Source organism: Aythya ferina (genome assembly GCF_964211825.1).
Source record: "Aythya ferina genome assembly, chromosome: Z".
In the NCBI taxonomy this organism is placed as follows: Eukaryota; Metazoa; Chordata; class Aves; order Anseriformes; family Anatidae; genus Aythya; species Aythya ferina.
Genome location: NC_140299.1, coordinates 34,995,415 through 35,014,910, shown reverse-complemented (window position 1 = coordinate 35,014,910; position 19,496 = coordinate 34,995,415). Strand labels below are relative to the sequence as shown.

At 38.1% G+C, this 19,496-nt stretch overlaps 1 protein-coding gene across 1 annotated transcript in view; it reads right to left on the bottom strand.

The window, feature by feature from the left end:
* Positions 1-19,496, bottom strand: part of CCDC171 (coiled-coil domain containing 171) — a 177,429-nt gene that overhangs the window by 22,648 nt on the left and 135,285 nt on the right.

The following is a 19,496-nucleotide window of genomic DNA, read 5'->3' as shown; positions in this document are numbered from 1 at the left end:
TGATCAGATTGATAATAAAGTTAGCAGCACAAGAGAATACAAATGATTTGGCAGTATTGGTAACTTTATATTTACCCTAAATAGTATAACACTGTTGAGATTATTGGACTTCCTTACAACTGGTTAATCACATTTTATAGGTTACAGTTTTCCCTTCTGAAATGACCTGTAGCGAGTTTCTACTGTATAAACATATTACGGATAATATGAAATTGGTCTTTTGAATGTAATTCTGTGGTATAGGCAAAAATAAACAGTACCACAAACAGGCATTCACAAAGATTTTTACTATTTTCCTTTCTTTGTTTTCAAACATGCTACTGCTTTTGAGAAAAAAACTTGATGCATCTGGAGTCAAACACATTTTTTCATTGTTAAATGTAGAAAACAGTGGTAAATTAATACCATCATATCTTTTCTCATCAGAAAGAATATCCAAAATATTTTCCATTCCACAGTGCTAGTCCTAGAAGTAGATTGACATAGTTTTATAAATTTGCCTCTGTGAGCTCTGATTCTGATTTTAAGGTTATTTCATTTACATTCTACTTCACGAAAATGCTGCAGCCCTTGACAAACAATACCAAACAACAATGTGAATACAACTTACACTCCATACAAAACTGCATGAGAGCCTTCATATAGCAACAACTGTCCACATGTTAAAATCAGATATGAGGAAATATCTCCATGGAGTGGGCCTGCGACTCATAAGCAAGGATTATAACAATATGTCTCAAGAAGCTGTGTCTCACAGGAAAAAAAATAAATTTTGTGTGTTCCTTTGATTACTTCCCACATGATATTTAAAGGTATCACTAAGTTAGAATGCATAAAGAGGATTCCTTCCACCCCCACTACCGCAAACTTAGTGAAGCCACTAATCTACATAGCCCTACATTTCCAAATGTAGCCCATATATAATCCAAATCCAAATTCAAAATCCAAAATCAAAATCAAAAATCAAAGCCAAATCCAGCCCATACATACCTTACATTTCCAAAGCCACTATAAGCCCATACAGTTATCTGAAACAGCAGTATCATTTCCTTCATCGCTGAAATTCAGCTTTTTTTTTTTTTTTTGTCTTGTCTAAAAAGTCCAAAAATCAATGGAATCAATGTAGAGAAAACATATTAATTCTCCAGCTTTTATTTTCAGGTATAGCAAACTTTTTTCTACAACACCTAGATTTTTTTAGCCCAGAAGGAAGCAATTTCTCAGTTATTTACAATTCTTTAGCAATGTGCAAAGTAGCACTTTTGCACCATAGGTATGCATTCTTTTCTGCATATTCCAGCACCCTATCAAAGCATCAGGGTCAGCTTGGATTTCTCTCACTCAGGGTCAGGTTAGGGAAAACAGTGTTTTGGGGTCTTCCAGTGGGTGACATGAAATCCTTGAGAATGAGTGCGCAGAAGAGTTGTTTTAAATGCCATGGGAAGGAAAATACATTGGGTTTTTAGATGTGCCATTGGAAGGCGTTCATTTATGTATGATTTTCCATAGCTCATGTCAGTTGCACATTGAGTCACAAACCTGTTTTCCACAGTAAAAGTTTCACTTACTAGGAAACTCGATACTCATGAAATGGGGATAGAGTCTGGTCACTGACATATTAGAAGATCTATCAAATAATTATTAAACAAGTTCCTGAAGGAGTCTAGCAGCTTAATTTAGATTCCTGTTTTTGGCTTACAGATACAAATATATCCGCAGTTCTGGAAATTGTTCAACAACCAACAATACCTGTTAATAGAATTTCAGAGAAGGGCCATCTTGCTCTGCAGAATTCTGTTGCTCTCCTGCTAAGGAGTGCTTTCTTTTGTTAAGTGTACATAGCAATAAGATGTAAGATAACTCAGCAATCCTCCTGATCAGTTTTTATAGCACAAAACTTGACATGTATACATATCTGCAAGATCTGCACTTAAGCGAGCACTTCCTGTTTTGAATGTATTGGCGATACTGAGACATGCAAACTGGGAACAGAACATCTGAAACAATAAAAATTTGCCTTCCATTACAAATATAAACATTTTTAAAATATACATCAGAACACGACTTCTATTCAGAGAAGTCAGATGAAGTGATCCCTGAACATTATAGGAATCAATATTAATGTAACTCAGACCTCTTTAAAAGTTAACAACTTTTCAGATAGATGAGTAGTGGAGAGAAGACTTAACCAAGGAGGGCATGGTAATTCTGAGGCTGGATAATATGAATTTTAAACATTACTGACTCTAGGTGGGCCTGCCTAAACAGGAGGGTTAGACCAGATGACCCCTTCCAACCTTAGCAGTCCTGTGATCCTGTGATTACGAAGTCATTCTAAGGATGGAACAGGGTATACAAGTTAACAGTGGTTAAAATTACTTAAGATTTTACAGTTTTAACAGCAATAATTATAATGAATTACTCTTCATTAATCAAAGAAAAAGAAGCAGTCAGCTGAACTTGGTTTTTACAGTGACCTTTCACTCCACCCCATGTTTTATGTTATAAAAGACTTCACTATTACATAAAGTTCTACATCATATGCTACTGAAATAGGCGAAGCAAGTCATAATGGTAGAAGTGCTTTCATTGTCAGAATTGTAGTGCTCCAATACTAAGTCAGGACTTCCCAAAAAAAAAAAAAAAAAAAAAAAAGCATGACTTCACCAGGTAACTGACTGCGACTCACAGGATAAAAATGTATTCCTAAGGTTGGCATGGAGTACGTACAGCGCAGACTGGACAGACGTACATCCATGGACCCTGATGCACCCACGACTGCTGGGGGAGCTAGTAGATGTCATTGTGAAGCCACTCTATAATCTCTGTTCAGTCATGGTGATTGGAAGAAACACATGAATATTAATGGCAAGCAAATGCCTCTCCAGTCTTTAAGAAGGGTAGGAAGGAGGACTGAGAGAACTACAGGATGGTCATCCTTGCCTCAGTCCCCGGGTAGGTGATGGAATACCTAATCCTGGAAACCATTTCCAGGTACATGAAGGACAAGAAAATCATCAGGAGTAGTCAGCATGAGTTCACCAGCGGGAAGTCATGCTTGACCAACCCATTAAGTTTCTACAATAAAATGACCAGCCTGACGGATCAGAGAAGAGCGGTAGATATTGTTTATGTGGACTACAGTAAGGCCTTTGACATGGTCCCCTGTAAGATCCTCATGTACAAGCTGTTGATGTATGGGCTGGGTGGGCAGACAGTGACCTGAAAACTGGTTGAATGACAGAGCCCAGAGGGCAGTGATCAGTGGTGCAAAGTTTACTTGGAAAGCCAGTAACTAGAGGTTTACCCCACAGTGGGTCCAGTCTTATTTAACATCTTAATTAATGGTCAGGATAATGAGGAAATAATGTACCCTCAATAACTTATGACACAAAACTTGGAGGAGTGTCAAATAGATCAGAGGGGCATGCTGCCATCCAGAGGGACTTCAACATGATGTAGAAATGAGCTGAAATGAACTTCATGATGTGTTAGAAGGCAAAGTGAGAAGTCCTGAATGTGGGGAGGAAAAATCCCATGTACAAATACATGTGTATGGGACCACCCAGCTCATAAAAAGCAGCTTGGCAGAAAAGGCACTGGGGGCTCTGGTGGACAACAAATTGAGCATTAGCCATCAGTGTGGCCTTGTGGCAAAGAAGGCTAATAATGTCCTGAAATGCATTACAGAAAGTATTGCCAAGAAGTTGAGGGAAGTAATCCTTCCCTATATTCAGCATTGGCACGGCCACACCTGGAGCAATGAGTCCAGTTGTGCGCCCTCCCAGTACAAGAGAGACATGAACATATCAGAGAGAGTCCAGCAAAGGGCCACAAAGATGACTGAGGGCCTGGAGCACCCTTTCCTCTTATGAGGAAAGGCTGAGAGAGCTGGGACGGTTCAGCCTGGAGGACAGAAGGCTCAGGGGAAATCTCATCAGTGTATGTAAATACCTGAAGAATAGGTGCAAAGAGGATGGAGCCAGGCTCTTTTCAGTGGTGGCCAGGGACAGAACAAGAGGCAATGGACACAAAATGGAAAGCAGAGGTTCTGTCTGAACACCAGGAAATGCTTCTTTACTATGCACGTGATCGAGCATGAGAACAAGGTTGCACAGGGAATGTGTGGAGTATCCTTCCTTGGAGGTGGTCAAAAGCCATCTAGATATGGTCTTGGGCAACTGGCTCTAGGTAGCCCTGCTTGACTGGAGTGACTAAATGGCCTCCAGATGTCCCTTCCAACTTCAACTGCTCTGTGATTCTGTGAGAAAGCATGCTTTTGTCTTGAAAATTGCAATTTTCTCCTGAAATTTTCATGAAATTTGCAAGAGTGACAAAGTTCTATTTTCAAGTGTAGTTTTCAATGGACAAGTTACATTGAGCCTCAGTACATCTAAGGAACTTTTTTGTTGTTGTTTAAGACAGCATCCTAGTCTAGAAATTCCAATAAACGCTTTAACTATCTTTGAACTGAATCAGAACATTTTGAAAAATTGAAGAAAGTGATATTCCCTTGGTAAAGGAATAAAGTATTTTAAATTTCAAATCCTGATTTCTTAGGAAATGGAACTGTGAAGATTCTGAACATTTCACACTTTGTCCTTTTGCCTGATTCCCCAACTTGTTAAAAAAAAGCCACAAGACAAAAGCATTGCAAAGCCATATGCATAGCCACCTATTGGTGCTCCATTCTCTGAAGACAGGCAGATAAGCATGTAAATAGATAAAAGAAAACATATGAAACTCAACAAAAAATAAACATATTTTAAGTGAAATTAACAGATGATGTTTATCAAAGCAGACATAAGGAAGAAGGTTCTTATGACCTTTTCACAGATGTTTCATCTTTAATATGAAGGTACTCATAGGGCTACAAAGATGGTGAAGGGTCTAGAGGGGAAGATGTATGAGGAGCAGCTGAGGTTCCTTGGTTTGTTCAGCCCCGAGCAGAGCAGGCCGAGGGGAGGCCTCATGGCGGCCTGCAGCTCCCTCACGAGGGGAGCGGAGGGGCAGGCGCTGAGCTCTGCTCTCTGGGGACAGCAACAGGACCTGAGGGAACAGCATGGAGCTGGGACAGGGGAGGGTCAGGCTGGATATCAGGAAAAGGATCTACACCAAGAGGGTGATTGGGCACTGGTAGAGGCTCCCAAAGGGAAGTAGTCAGAGCACCAAGCCTGTACGAATTTAAGAAGTGTTTGGACTGTGCTCTTAGTCATATGGTCTGAATTTTTGGCTACACCTGTGTGGTGCCAGGAGTCAGACTCAATGATGCTTGTGGGTCCCTTCCAACTTGGGTTATTCTATGGTTCTATGATTCATACATACTTCTGGCTTATGCTACAGGTTGGTGCAGCTGACAAGCTTGAGTTGAGAGTACAAATGAGACAAACTAATTTAATGCTGTTCACATACTACAAACTAGTGAACAGCAGAGCAAAATTGCACAATTTAAGCTGTGCTTTATTTCTTCAGATTAATCTTAAAATGGATTGAGGACACTTAACATTAGAGATAGTCCTCCAGAAGACCCAGAAAAAAAGAATGAATATTCCCTGTTCACTTTTGAATAACTTATCATCTCCTTCTGTACACCACTTCTAGAACCATAAATTTTAAGGCACACAGTGCTTTACAATGCCGTTAAAACAGCTTTTTCACATACAAATTTACCAGACTGGAAGACTCCAATATTTAGAAAAACTTAAATTAAAAATAGCATTGTACTAACTACTACACAACAACCTTTAAGAAACATGAAACACGACATGTGAAGAAAATTCAGCTTATTTTTTAAATTAATTTATGAAATTCAGAGGTTACTCAAACTTCAGTTGTTATCAGTTCAGTCATAATAGAAATGTTACATGAAATATACAGATCAGCATATGCAAATTAGCAGATCTCTCATCAAAGTTTTAATGTTTATTATACATTATAAAAATTTTATTTTTTATTCCAAATTAAAACACCATACATGTTGTCATCCTTACCCTCAGTACTTCTCTAATGAGAATGAACACAGTTTAAAACAAGCCATTTTTATACATATTATGAATTCTAAATAATTGCAAATGGAAGTATGCATTTAAGGTTTTAGACTATTCTACAGCTACGAATAAAATACCCAGTGATTAAGAACCAATTTCTATATTTTAACTTCCATACAGTATGATTGACACAGGATCATTCAGGACTTGCTGTTATCCCAGAACTGTATCTCCTGTTTAGAGGGAATAAAGCTACAGGCGACCTGGTGTGAAATGATGCTTACAAAAAGGTATCACACAGACTAACAGCCTGACAATGTAAGCATTTCATTTGTAACATCACATACAGCAGCCAGAATAACAAGATCATCTACTTTGCACAATGTGCTTAAAAGAAGTATTAAAAAAAAAAGTCAAAATTAACATTTGCCTGCTAGGTTCTCCCTTCAGGAAATTCTTGAACTAGAAAGAATATTAGTAGGTAGTAAATTTACCTAAGGGCAACATATACAAAAAGATGAAAAAGAACAAGAGAAGGAATAATGAATGGGCTTCAGAAGAATGAAAGATTAACTTCACTATAACAAGGTGCTTAGATGAGAATCTGAAAAGACAGAGAATTCTTTTTAGGGTACAGAATTTGGCTGAAGTGCAGTGCAGGCAAAGGCAACTGGTGTGAAAATAAAACTCCACAGATTGGAGTTCTATATGATTAATAGATAACCTATACAATGCCTGTCATTGCTGCCTTGCTTCAAACTATAAATAAATATATATTTATAATAAATAAGATTAGTTTAAAATGTCCACAAGTTAAAACATACCCCAATTAATTTTCAATTTTCTTAGAAGCAAGATTTCAGATTAATAGACATTTAAGTTTTCTGTATTTAGGGAAAAGGGATTAAAATTCATTTCCATCATATACTTAAACATTTGAAATCCCATTCTGTCTGCCTTGACCCATAGTCCAAAATGTCTAGTGGCAACATCAGTGGAGGATGTAAATACAGCAGCTTCTCAGGAATCAGGAAAAAAAATCAAGGGAATCAGCATTCAGCAAAATTGCACTTTTGCAGCTGTTTGGCACTTCTTTAATGATCTATTCTCCTTGTATCTCATTTCGACACTAAACTTTTTGTTGGGTTCCATTCGAGCGTGGCATGCACAATTTAAATGTGCCAAAAAGCAGGTCAGCTCTGTTACAACTTTTTTTTTTTTTTTTTTTTTTCCAACCCAACATGATTCAGTGCCACACACGGGGCCTAACTCTATCCCCTTTCCTTCAATAACAATTACTTTACCCCAAAGTTCTCAGAAGATAGCCCAAGGGAATGAAGCTCTAAATAAAAGGCAAGATTCTCTACAAGAGGTAATGACATGACTTCCTACCAGAAAATTGAAAAGGGAGCTTTGAAATAGAGACTGAAAGGAAAGTACCTCTACTGGAAACCACAGTGGATGGGCATAACAACAATTGCCAACAAAATTATTACAAAGTAGAAGAGTTTCAGAAATAACATTGATTTGGAAACTGACAGATTAAGACTATCAAGCAATGGGTTTGTTGGTATAATCACGTAGAAAGAATCCTGATAATTTTACAGCAAAGTAGCTATCTGTAACCTTTACTACTCAGTAATGGACCGTGCAAGCAAATTACCACTTCACAGGATTAACAAAATGCATATTTTTATAGGCTGACAACACTTTGTCGTGGTTTAACCCGGCCGGCAGCTAAACACCACACAGCCGTTCACTCACCCTCCCCACTCCCTCTCTGGGTTGGGGGAGAGAAACGGGAAAGTGAAGCCCGTGAGTTGAGATAAAGACAGTTTATTAAGACAGGAAAATAATAATAACAACAATAATAATAATAATAATAACAATGATGATAATAGTACTACTACTAATAATGTGTACAAACATTTGCACATGCACAATGCAATTGCTCACCACCTGCTGACCAGCCTAACCCCGAGCAGTCCAGCTCCCTTCCCCCTCGCTAGCCACCCCTATCTATTGTTCAGCATGACCCCAGATGGGTTGGAATACCCCTTTGGCCAGTTTGGGTCAGCTGTCCTGGGTCTGTTCCCTCCCAGCTCTTGCTGCACCCCCAGCCTGCCCGTTGGCAGGACAGAGCAAGAAGCTGAGATGTCCTTGGCTTAGTATAAGCACTGCTCTGCAACAATTAAAACATCGGGGTGTTATCAGCACTTTTCTCATCCTAAGCCAAAACATAGCATTCTACCAGCTACTAGGAAGAAAATTAACTCTGTCCTAACTGAAACCAGGACACACTTACATGCAAAATATCATTCTCACTGTCTGTTGCACAAAGCCAAGCATACCTGCATGTAATATGTAAAGGAAAAACAATTGCTGCCCCAAAGAACACACTGTTTAAGCTACAGCTAAGGGAATATGCTACCAATATATTATACCCCTACTCAAACTGCTGATACAAAAAGAATGTTTTAGTCAGTCATGAGGGAAAATAATTTTCAAAAAAAATGGTTTGGGGAAGAAAAAAATGAAAAGTGAAAGAAGTTCCACATTGATATATTTCTTTCAGCTTTCTCTTCCCACATATATTCTAGGCAGGGAACAAAGAGGGACAGGTAGTCACGGAAAATAATAGCAAACTCTAAGTGTGAGATGTCCCCAGAATGAGCACAACATTCTACTAATAAGAGGAACTAAACAGCAGCAGTTGTATTTTATTCTACTAAAAGGTAGCATAAAGGTTCAAAAACCTGCAGTGTCCTATCAAGCATTCAGTATTAAGGTGACACGAGATTAAAACGTTGTCAAAATCCATGTAAATATCAAGTGGAGGTAGAAGCTGCTTGTAACTGGATCATGTTGCTTTTGGTCTATTGGAGTGACATCTTGCAACCAGAAGATGTATAAAAGTTTAAGTACAGAATTCTATTTTTACAACAAAGTCTATAGAAACAGAATCAATAAACATAAGCTTATTCCTTCTCATTGTACGGCACTCCTACATACCAATAAGATATCTGGTACAAAACAAACAAACAAACAAACAAAAAAAAGAACAGTGAATGTTTTTTCTAAATAAAAATTACCTAAACAGTAAGTCAAAACTGTCTGAAGTCTAATAGATTAATTGGATTTGTATGTGTATGAGAACAGCATAAGGCACGGAGAGAAGCACACATTAATCTATGAGGTTATTAAACAGGAAAATCTGAAACAACCTCACACTGAATGTGAGTACTAGATCTGAGTGACTTTTTTTCTTCTGAAATGCTATGCACGAACTATCTAAACAAAATAACTAACTCAATGACTATTTGTCAAAATGCTAGTAAAACCAAATTTACTGAAAATTAAAATACAGTTCTTTTACTGGCTTTAAAAGGTACTCCATTAAGACCAATTTCAATTACTTTTAGTAAAGAAAATGCTCTAAAGGAAAATAGACGCTATTGAGACATATATTTTTTAGGACTCTTGAAAAAATATCAGTTTAGTTTTAACCCTTGTAGAAAAGGTCTGTCGCTGACTCCAACTAATGAATATGATCATCCTCCAAAAGCTAGGCTCAGTACAGAGATTTCCTTAAATATTTTGACTAGAGCTATGAAGGGACTTAGTTTATTCCTTTCTGGCCACAGGAAGCAGCTTGTCAACCACAGAATATCCCAATTTGGAAGGGACTAATATAGATCACCTAGTCTAACCCTAGTCTAACCCCTAGTTTTAGATTAAAACATCTTCAAACTGAATTAAGACAAAAAATAAAATAAAATATGCAATCAGAGGGAAATCTGTCCATCTCATATTTTCCATGCAAAAAGATGAAGATAATCTGCTGTAGTTGCCATTTGTTAGGAGTGACAAAGGTCCCTTTGAGTAGATAGAGTGGATATGAGAACTGCTATTATGTGGTTATAAACAATCATTACTATGTCTATCTTCATATCAGGTTGTAGGTGAATGCCCTGGTCTAATGGAACCCAGGGACTAGAATGCTACAAATTTTTTTGATATAGTCAATTTCTCCTGCTTTTCTTATGAAGTGCTCATGGTAGTACTGCATTCTAATTCAACAAAAATATTTCATCCTACTTAATGCAATGTTTCCTCATTTTGTCAGGAGGCCTGAAAGTATACTTGTATACCTTGGATAGCAAACCAATCTTTCACTTCTGCCTCTCACCCAAAAACCAGTTATGTGCATAAATTCATTATGCCAGCATACAAAAAAGCATCAGTCAGTCTCAGACACACGAAGTAATGATGAAGTAATGATCTAGAAAAACTTAACTGCAGTGTTCAGATAAATGAACAAACTCTAATGGCCATAGCCACATGGACAAGTGTTCTCTATTCATTCTGTCTAAACTCAGTGATGTAACTTATTTGCTTCATACCAAATTTTGTATTAAAACAAAACAAAACAAAACAAAACAAAACAAAACAAAACAAAAAAAACATAGGGATTGGCTTCAATCAGACTTGATTTCAAGACGTGGTTCCTGATTTATACCATGAAAATGTTGTATTAGAAACTGCAGGGACAATGTCTCTTGTAAAATCTGAAGAGTCAAGGAAATTGTATGAGCACAGTACATCTACTACCGACCTTCACAATGAACAAACACATTAGCATTCTTTGTTCCAAAACAAAAGTTGGAAAATATTGATAATATCTGCCAAATGTGGTACTAACACCAAGGCTGATAATTGACTATCTTTAAGCTTAGTATGAAATAAATATTTTCCTTCCAAGTCTTGCTTTCATCATAGTCTGAAGAAGAATAGAAAAATGGTCCTTGTCATCCCTGAATGTCTAGTTCTACCAACAACTCATGCATAGCTGAAGAAAAACCTTGTCAAGAAAAACTCATTCTGTTTGCCTACCTTTTTGGTATTGGTCATATAGAAGATGGGTTACATCAACTCAGAAGGGTAAATCCCAATCAACACACGATAAAAACTCGTAGATGAGTAAGAGACACCACAATACAAGAGTCTGGTTTTAAGCCCCTTCTCTGCAAGAGGTCTGCAAGCTAAGTGAGAAAGTTGCTCACTTGGAACAGCTTGTAAGACGCAGACAAGAGACAACTCTTCCATTGAAAAAGCTCCAGTTGTCTTCATTCAGACAATTTAAATACTTGTTATCTGATGAGCTTTTTTAGATAAAATTTTAGAAGACACTGATTCTCTGATTCTCTGCCCACCCCTCTGTTGATGCAGTCCAGGATGCAGTTGGTCTTCTGGGCTGCAAGCACGCACTGCTGGCTCATGTCGAGCTTTTTCACCAGAACCCCCAAGGGTTCTCTGCAGGGCTGCTCTCAATGAGTTCCTCTCCCAGTCTGCTCATGCCTGGGGTTGTCCCAATCCAGGTGCAGTACCTTGCACTTGGACTTGTTGATCATTATGCAGGTCCCATGAGCCCACTTTTCAAGCTTGGATGGCATCTCTTCCTTCTGTTGTATCGACTGCACCACTCAGTTGGGGTCATCTGCAAACTTGCTGAGGGTGCACTCAAACCCATCATCTATGTCACTGAAGATACTGAAAAGCACCAGTCCCAATACAGACCCCCAAGGGACACCGCTTGTCACCAGCCCCCACCTGACCACTAATCTCTGGGTACAGCCATCGAGCCAATACCTTCTCCACCAAATGGTCCACCCTTCAAAGCCACATCTTTCCAATTTAGAGATTAGGATGTCATGTGAAATCATGTCAAAAGCCTTACAAAAGTCCAAGTAGATAACATCAGTCTGTCTTGCCATGCCGACTGATACAGCCACTTTATCATAGAAGGCCACCAGACCAGTCAGGCACAATTAGTCCTTGGTGTAGCCATGCTGGCTGTCCTGGATCACCTCCTTATCCTGTGTGTGCCTTGACATTGCTTCCAGGAGGATCTGTTCCATGATCTTTCTAGGCACAGAGGTGAGGCTCACTGGTCTGTAGTTCCTCAGGTCTTCCTTTCTTCCTTTTTTAAAAATGGGAGCGATGTTTCCCTTTTTCCAGCCACTGGGGGACTTTGCCTGACTGCCATGATTTTTCAAATATGATGGAGAGTAGCTTGGCAACTGCATCAGTCAGTTCCCTCAGGACCCTGAGATAAATGTCATCAAGCCCCACAGACTTGTAGTTGTTAAGTTGCATCAGGCCCAGATCCTGCCTAGAAGTCTTAAGACTTCTTCAAAGAAGACTCAAAGAGTTGTGGGAAGCCTAACCACCAATGAAGACTGAGGCAAAGAAGTTGTTAAGCTGTCTGCTTTCTCCACATCTGTTGTTATCAGTTCACCGTCTTCATTTGTCAGAGGCAGTACGCTCTCCTTAGTCTTTCTTTTGCAGCCAATGTACCTGTAGAACCCCTTCTTATTATTCTTTGTGTCCCTCACCATGTTTAGTTCTGTCAGTGCCTTGGCTTTCCTGATCCCTTCCCTGCACATCCGGACAGCATTTCTGTATCTTTCCCAGGGCACATGGCCCTGTTTCCCTCTGTGCATTTCCTTCTTTTGCCTAAGTTTGACCAGCAGGTCCTTGTTCAACCATGCTGGTTTCCTACCATCTCTCCTTGATTTATTACATATGGGAATAGAGAGCTCATGCTCTCCAAGGAAAACATCCTTAAAGAGTTGCCAGCTCTGATCAGATCCTCTGTCCCTAAGGACTGTGTCCCATGGGAACTCGTCCACTAATTCTTTGAACAGCTGGAAGTTGGCTTCCAGTTCAGGAGTCCTGAAGTTCAGGATCCTGACTTTACTCTTAGCCAGGCCCATATCCGTCAAGATCACAAACTCAACCAGGGCATAGTCACTGCAACCCAGGCTTCCTCCAGTCTTAACCTCTTTAATGAGCATTTCTGCATTGGTGAGCAAACCAGTTCCATTAAGTCTTCTTCTCTGGATGGTCTGTCTTATACCCGGACAAGGAATTTTTTCTCAGTGGACTCCAGGAGTCTTCTGGATTGCTTACTGCCTGACACATGGATTTCCCAGCAAACACATGGGTGGTTGAAGTCCACCAGGAGGATGAGAGCCTGTAAGCACATTTCTTGTAGTTGGAGCAAGGAGACCCCATCCACAGGCTCCCCTTGGTCAGGTGACCTGTAGTAAACCCCAACCACAAGGTGTCCTTTGTTGGTCCAATCCTTGATTTTTACCCACAGGCTCTCAACCTGCTCTTTTCCGGCTGTTTCTTAGAGGATACTATGACACATGATGCCAAAGCACAGGTAGTATAAAGAAGGTGAACTGAGAATAATTATGCACTCTTTCTTTTAATACAAGAATGAGAGAACATTAAATGAAGTAGCAGAAGCCATTTGCAAAACAAACAGATAACATATTTTTTCAGAAAGTACATAGTTAAGCCATGGTAGTCCTTTCCACAAGTCATATGAATACTTAACTTTATATAGATTCAAAAAGCAATGGAACAATAAAGGGAGAAGAAGAAAAAATGAAAACATTGAAGGCCACTGAATACAGAAGCATGACCTTTGTTTCAGGAGGTCCTTGAGCTAAAATGTTGGAGAATGGGAGAGATTTTAGAGACATTGTTTTCCTGTTTCTTATACTTTTTCCTTTGTTTACCCCTGTCTAACCAGTTTATAAGCAGGGACAACCAGACTTACTGTTATTCTATGTGCCCTCTAGGCGTTAAATGTTTACTCAGTCCCACAACCTATTTCCCAAAGGACTAAAATCTTCAGCAAGTCTCACACAGAATAAATGCAGAACAAATCAAGCATCTAGAGTAGTGACCTTTGCCAAGGTACAGACAAACATCACATTTTGACATGTAGAAGACTCACTGCTCAAAATTCACTCTCGTGTTCTTTGCAAGCAGTTGTAAAAACTTCAGAATTTAAACTTCAACTTGTAACCTTTAGCTTTGCAAAATATTAAATTTATTTTAAAAAGGGGATGATTGCTTTGAGAATGGGAAGCTGGCTGGAAAGAAACTCTGGCACTGTAGACAGTAGCAAGGGCATCATGCTCTCTAATCTTTCCCTTTAGTGTTATGTGTCATGACCAGGAAGAGGACACACGAATACATCCCATTCTAAAATAATCTGCCTCTGAAGAGAAAGAACTCCAAACTAAATTATAGTCTTCAAGAATTAAGTGGGCATTGAGAGTTTTCCCCACAATGGGAGTGGGCAACTGCTTCCTCTTCATCTTTAATTTAGAACTGTATTTTGTCAAAACTGACTGTGATGTGGAAGCCATTCAAAGGACTCTGAGTATGCGTTCTATCAAGGCTCCAGGACAATAAATAAATGGTGGTCTTTCCATGGACATTATCTTTTCAAAAGCCATGAAAGACTCAATCCTTTTCAGGTGAACTTGCCAACATGCGAGTTGTGTATCCCTATTGTTCAGGTTTACAAAACAGCTCTCCACTCATCTTTCCATTAATTTAGCACTCTCTAGTCCTCACCCTTTTCTCTCTAGCCCTTAATTTCTTACCACCATTTGGCTTCTGTGGAAGAGACTATAGCAAGGTAAGCGTTAAGGAAGATTACAATAAAATTGGGTTCTACAGTGGACAGTATTCAATAAAAAATGAGTGCCCTATTTCAGATGCTTTTGTCTTGGAACACTTACAGCAATAGTACTTACCAATTCTAAAAAATGAACACTTTTCACAGTCTAATGAAAGTGTTGGAATTTGTGACCTTAGGATGCTAGCGGTACCTATCACTAGACCATCAACCAATTCAGCAACTGAAAAATCAGGACAATAGTTTCAAAGTACTTCATTAGCATTGCTGCAAGATACATGTAAGTACGTAAAAGAGAAAACTCATAGGTAACAAGATATGTGAATTTATGAGACAAAGTTTACTAATACATAAATATAGGTTATATGTATTTATTTTATATATATAGGTAATTAATTAATGACAAATTGGAAGAATTTGGGATAAAAAAAAAAGTTAGCTTTTAATCCTTTCATAACTCATCCTCTTGGAATTTCACTTGAGTGGTATACCACTTAAGATGTTATCTTGGCCTATTTCTTAAATATAAGACAATTGTGAAATTAACACAACATACAGTTTTTTATACCTAATTTTATATTCTGAAAGGTTTACTGTGTTTTTCTTAATCCTTAAGTTGCATATTCATTGCTATATTTTCCTCTAACTGCTGTCACTTATATTGTCATGCAGAAGGGCAAATCAGGGTCAGTTTATGTAAGCGGCATCAATCTGAAAAACTTCATCAGTCTTTATTTCAAGGCATTATGCAAAGAAAACTGACATTAAGAGAGCCTTAACTGACAGCAAATGAAATCAATCAGCAAATCACTAAGCCATAATAAACTCGCTCAAGTTGTAGATAACCCTTCCTTTTCCAGGTCCTCAACTACAAGGCCCACCAAATGCAGTATCTGGGCAGAAATGTCTCCCTCGATGCCAATACAAGATTCTTGCACTAATATAGTGTTGTTTGTTTGTTTTTTTTTCTCTGTAAGTGATCAGTAAGAATAACAAATGTTTGAGGAGATGCTTTATAATGATGGAATACTAAGCAGTTAAGTGAAAAAGACTAAAAAGATTTAGCATTTTAGAGGGTTTTTTAGTTTAAATGTAATTAATATAAAATGTTTTGATTCTGTGCTTGCTACTAAGATATTTGTGTAATTAAGTTTGTTTTATTAAATCCTATTGTATAGGCTCACTTGCCTAGCACTTGTTAGTTTTTGAAATTAAAACAACCAGCACAAAAAGTAAGGCTCCAGACAATTCCTAATCTTTCATGATATTCACTTCATGAATTCCTTTTGCAACCCACATGATTATTGGCAGTTTAACAGCTGTGCTTCTGAATGGGCTTATCTGTGTTACAACAGCTTACAATGCAGACAATATCAAACAATACAGTCACATCCAAGCTATGGAGTGGTTATCTGATACAATGACTCCTTTTTCTAAGATACTGCACGGAGATAACCTCATGAGTATCTGAGAAAAAAATATCAAACAAACAAGGTACCATGATAACTATTTTTTATTTTCTGTTATTGGACAATGCATTCTTTTTGTAACTACAGCATTTAAGAGTCTGCACTCACTTACTGAGCCAGCTTTGGCATCATGTCTACTGAGTGAACCTTCTTATATATTAGCACAGGTTTCATCTTAACAGATTACCCACCTACCACAGATAGAAATGTATGAAAAATTCTAAGTGGACAAAGGCAGATATTTACACCATTGCTTGAAAGGGTCAAGAAAGAAATTTCTCCATTAAGAAAGGATACTGAAAGGTTAAATGATTATACACTAACTTTGGCATTCAAGATAATCAGCATCAGATCTTGACTGTAAGTTTTTACAAAATTAATAATGCTTACAAAACAGGCTGGATAAAAGTTAGCGCATTCATAGGCATAAAGATACAGCTTTCAGTATTTGATTAATTGGTGATTACAGATACTGACTTTGATATTTACTGTCCCTAAGTATCAAAGACTTAACAGGACTGAGGTGTAATCAATGTATCAGCTACTACAAAGCCTTCTGACAAGGGTTCTTCATTTAGTCTCTAGCTGTTTATTAGAATGAAGTAAGGCAAGGTGAGAAACAAAAAAGTGAAAGTAGGCTGAGAAACTGATGGAAAGACACTAATGATAAGGAGGGGGGAAACTGGGGAAAGGAGAGAGAGTAATAGAATGCCCACTGAGGACAGGAAGCAAAAAACTGCTAAAAGAAATGAGGTGAGGAGTAAATTGGGAACACAATCAGCAGAAAGAAAAAATGATATGAAACCCAAACCATAAGTCAGATTTCCAGCATCATTGATGCTTTGAAGATGCTTCACTTATTTATGTTGTATGTTGTGTTGGGCAAACGTACATCAATGTTATGTTTCATTAACAAATGTGTAACAAATGTAGTAATCTAAACAGTAACAAATTCAGACTTTCAACTCCTCAGATTTTCAAGGTTGCATTATTTAGTAAGGTTTTTATCAAAACCAGCCTTTCCCAAAGAGAAGCTTCCACCACTGCCCTCACAGAAACATCCTGGAACAATTCAGGGGAGATTCTGGGCATCTGTGGTTATGTTACACTAATGAGAAACCTCATAAGGTGGTTTATCCTTGTGCCAGAAGCAATCTCTCTTGTAATGGAATTTGGATCCAAGGAGCATATAATTCATTTGAATACCACAGAATACAATGCAGGATTCTCATAATATCAGACCATCACCACCAGCACCTTAATAATCCAAAAAAGTTTATGTATACTTTACAAGGAGTGCTTTCTGTCAGGTCAGGTGCATGAATACATCCAAAATACATACTGTGCAGTCATAGCACATACATGCTTACAAGGAACACTGTCTTTAAAGGAGTTATAGTTAAAATAAATTATGCTAAAATGGCTTCTAAATACTTATAGTCACAATGCAACGTATCTGGAGACACGACTCCAGATAACAGCTGAACACATTCAAGGAGATGCTAGAATCCTTCATGTTAAATCTCTTCAATCTAGTCGTTCAGATTTTAATTAGATGTTAATTATTGTTCCTTAAGCCTTGCATCAACTTTATTTTTAGTTCAATGGAATTTGCAAAAGATCAGCATTGCAGGAGGTGTAATCCCACTCTCATGAGTTTAGTGCACTTATTTATAAACATTTCAACTCACAGTACAAGTACAAAGTATTATATTAATAAATAATCTTTTTTTTTTTCTTTAAACAATATATTAGAAGGCAGGCTGGTGGTCAGTCCAGAAGCAACACATTTTGACAGTAGATAGGAAATGAGTTCTTTTGGAGAGGAGAAGAAAAGATGAGGAGGGCAGCCCAGGTTCTGTTGACAGCATATGTTGAACTCCAGGGGAACGAAGACACAGTTTTACCCAGTAATAAGCTGAGCAGTCAGATTCCAGAAGAAGCACCATTCTGGCCTCTGTAATAAAGTGAATAGTTCCTTCTATGGGTGAAATGGAGGAAATAAAAAGAAAGCAATAGAAGTGTTTGCGTGTTACGTGCATGCGTATATAAACGCGCTGTCGTCAAGATTCCATCGAAAAGGTTTCTCCTCCTCAAGATATTAACAAGTAGAAAAACACAATAAAAAAAAAAATTAAAAAAAAGGAAAGAAAACAAAGAAAAAGGCTCCAAAAGAAGATTTACAAAATCTTTACAAGTTTTACAACTACACAATTAAAATACTAGCAACTCCACAATTAATTCATGACATTAAGTCCTCATATCAGAGCTAGATGTAATGTTTGAAAGATTTGGCCTATGCAGATGATGAAATCTGATGACAGAATTATAATGACACTTTTGAAATCACTTGCTTCCTCAATTTGGAAAGAAATTTTTAGTTGACAAGTAAACACAGGAATGGAAGTGTTTTTTATTTTAAGAAAAAACACCAGCAGAACTCTATCTTTTACGTTCTAATGTTTTATGCATGTCTAACATTAATGAACAAGTGAAAATACATACAAATGACGACACGCCTTAAACTTTAAACTACATTTACGTTTGCCTGATTAATTAGAAGACCTACAACACCATCAGATAAGGCATGTCAACATCACATTTGAATATATAATTTACATAAAATAAATGGTAGGAACCTATGCTTCATAAATTTATAATTACGTGTTAACACTAATGATAGGTCAGTACTTGACTACATTAATACCACCACTGTAAGCTGTAATGTTATTACTGCACTTTTCATTTCAAATTACCTCAAAACACCTGAGAAACCAAAAGAAGTATATATAAATCCCCAGGTGGACTTCCTAAACCTGTATGAACAGACTAACACATGCTGAAAACAGAGGGAGAACAAGACGGAGGGAAAATGAGGAACCCGTAAGAGTGAGAGGGGCAGAGCAGGGACAGAGAGGGGAACAGAGGGATAGCAAACAAGACAGAATGAGGGAGACAGAGACAGAACGGTCAAAACATGCACAGAGTGGAGACAGGCAGAGAATCTGAGATGGAGCAACAGGCAGAAACGGAGGAAGGGAGAGAAGGAAAGAGAAGAATGGAGGCAGCAAGCATGTGCATGCAGCAAAGAGCATGCATGCAGCAGACAGCGCACATGGCAGAGAGAGCATGCGTGCAGCAGAGAACATGCACACACGGTGAGAGAGACAGAGACACAAAAGAGGGAGACAAAGAGAGAGGCAGGCAGGCAGAGCACAAGAAAACTTATCTGTCTCAAACGCACCTGGAGGAGAGAAAGCAAACCACAAGTATATAGTAACTATTTCAAATTTAAGGAAGAGCTTAGTAATAAAAAATAAATATATTTACTCATATCACTCATAGTCCAGGTTTATAACAAAGAACAATTTTATTAAAGTGCAGGAGATTTCCTACAACCAGATCAATTGTCAATCTCACACCTCAGGTAAAGGGCAGTACACATAGAAGTGTTTTCTCCTAAGACCTATAACAGCTGACAAATACAGACATAGGTATGTGCATCCCTTCTACACAAGAAGCCCACTAATAGTC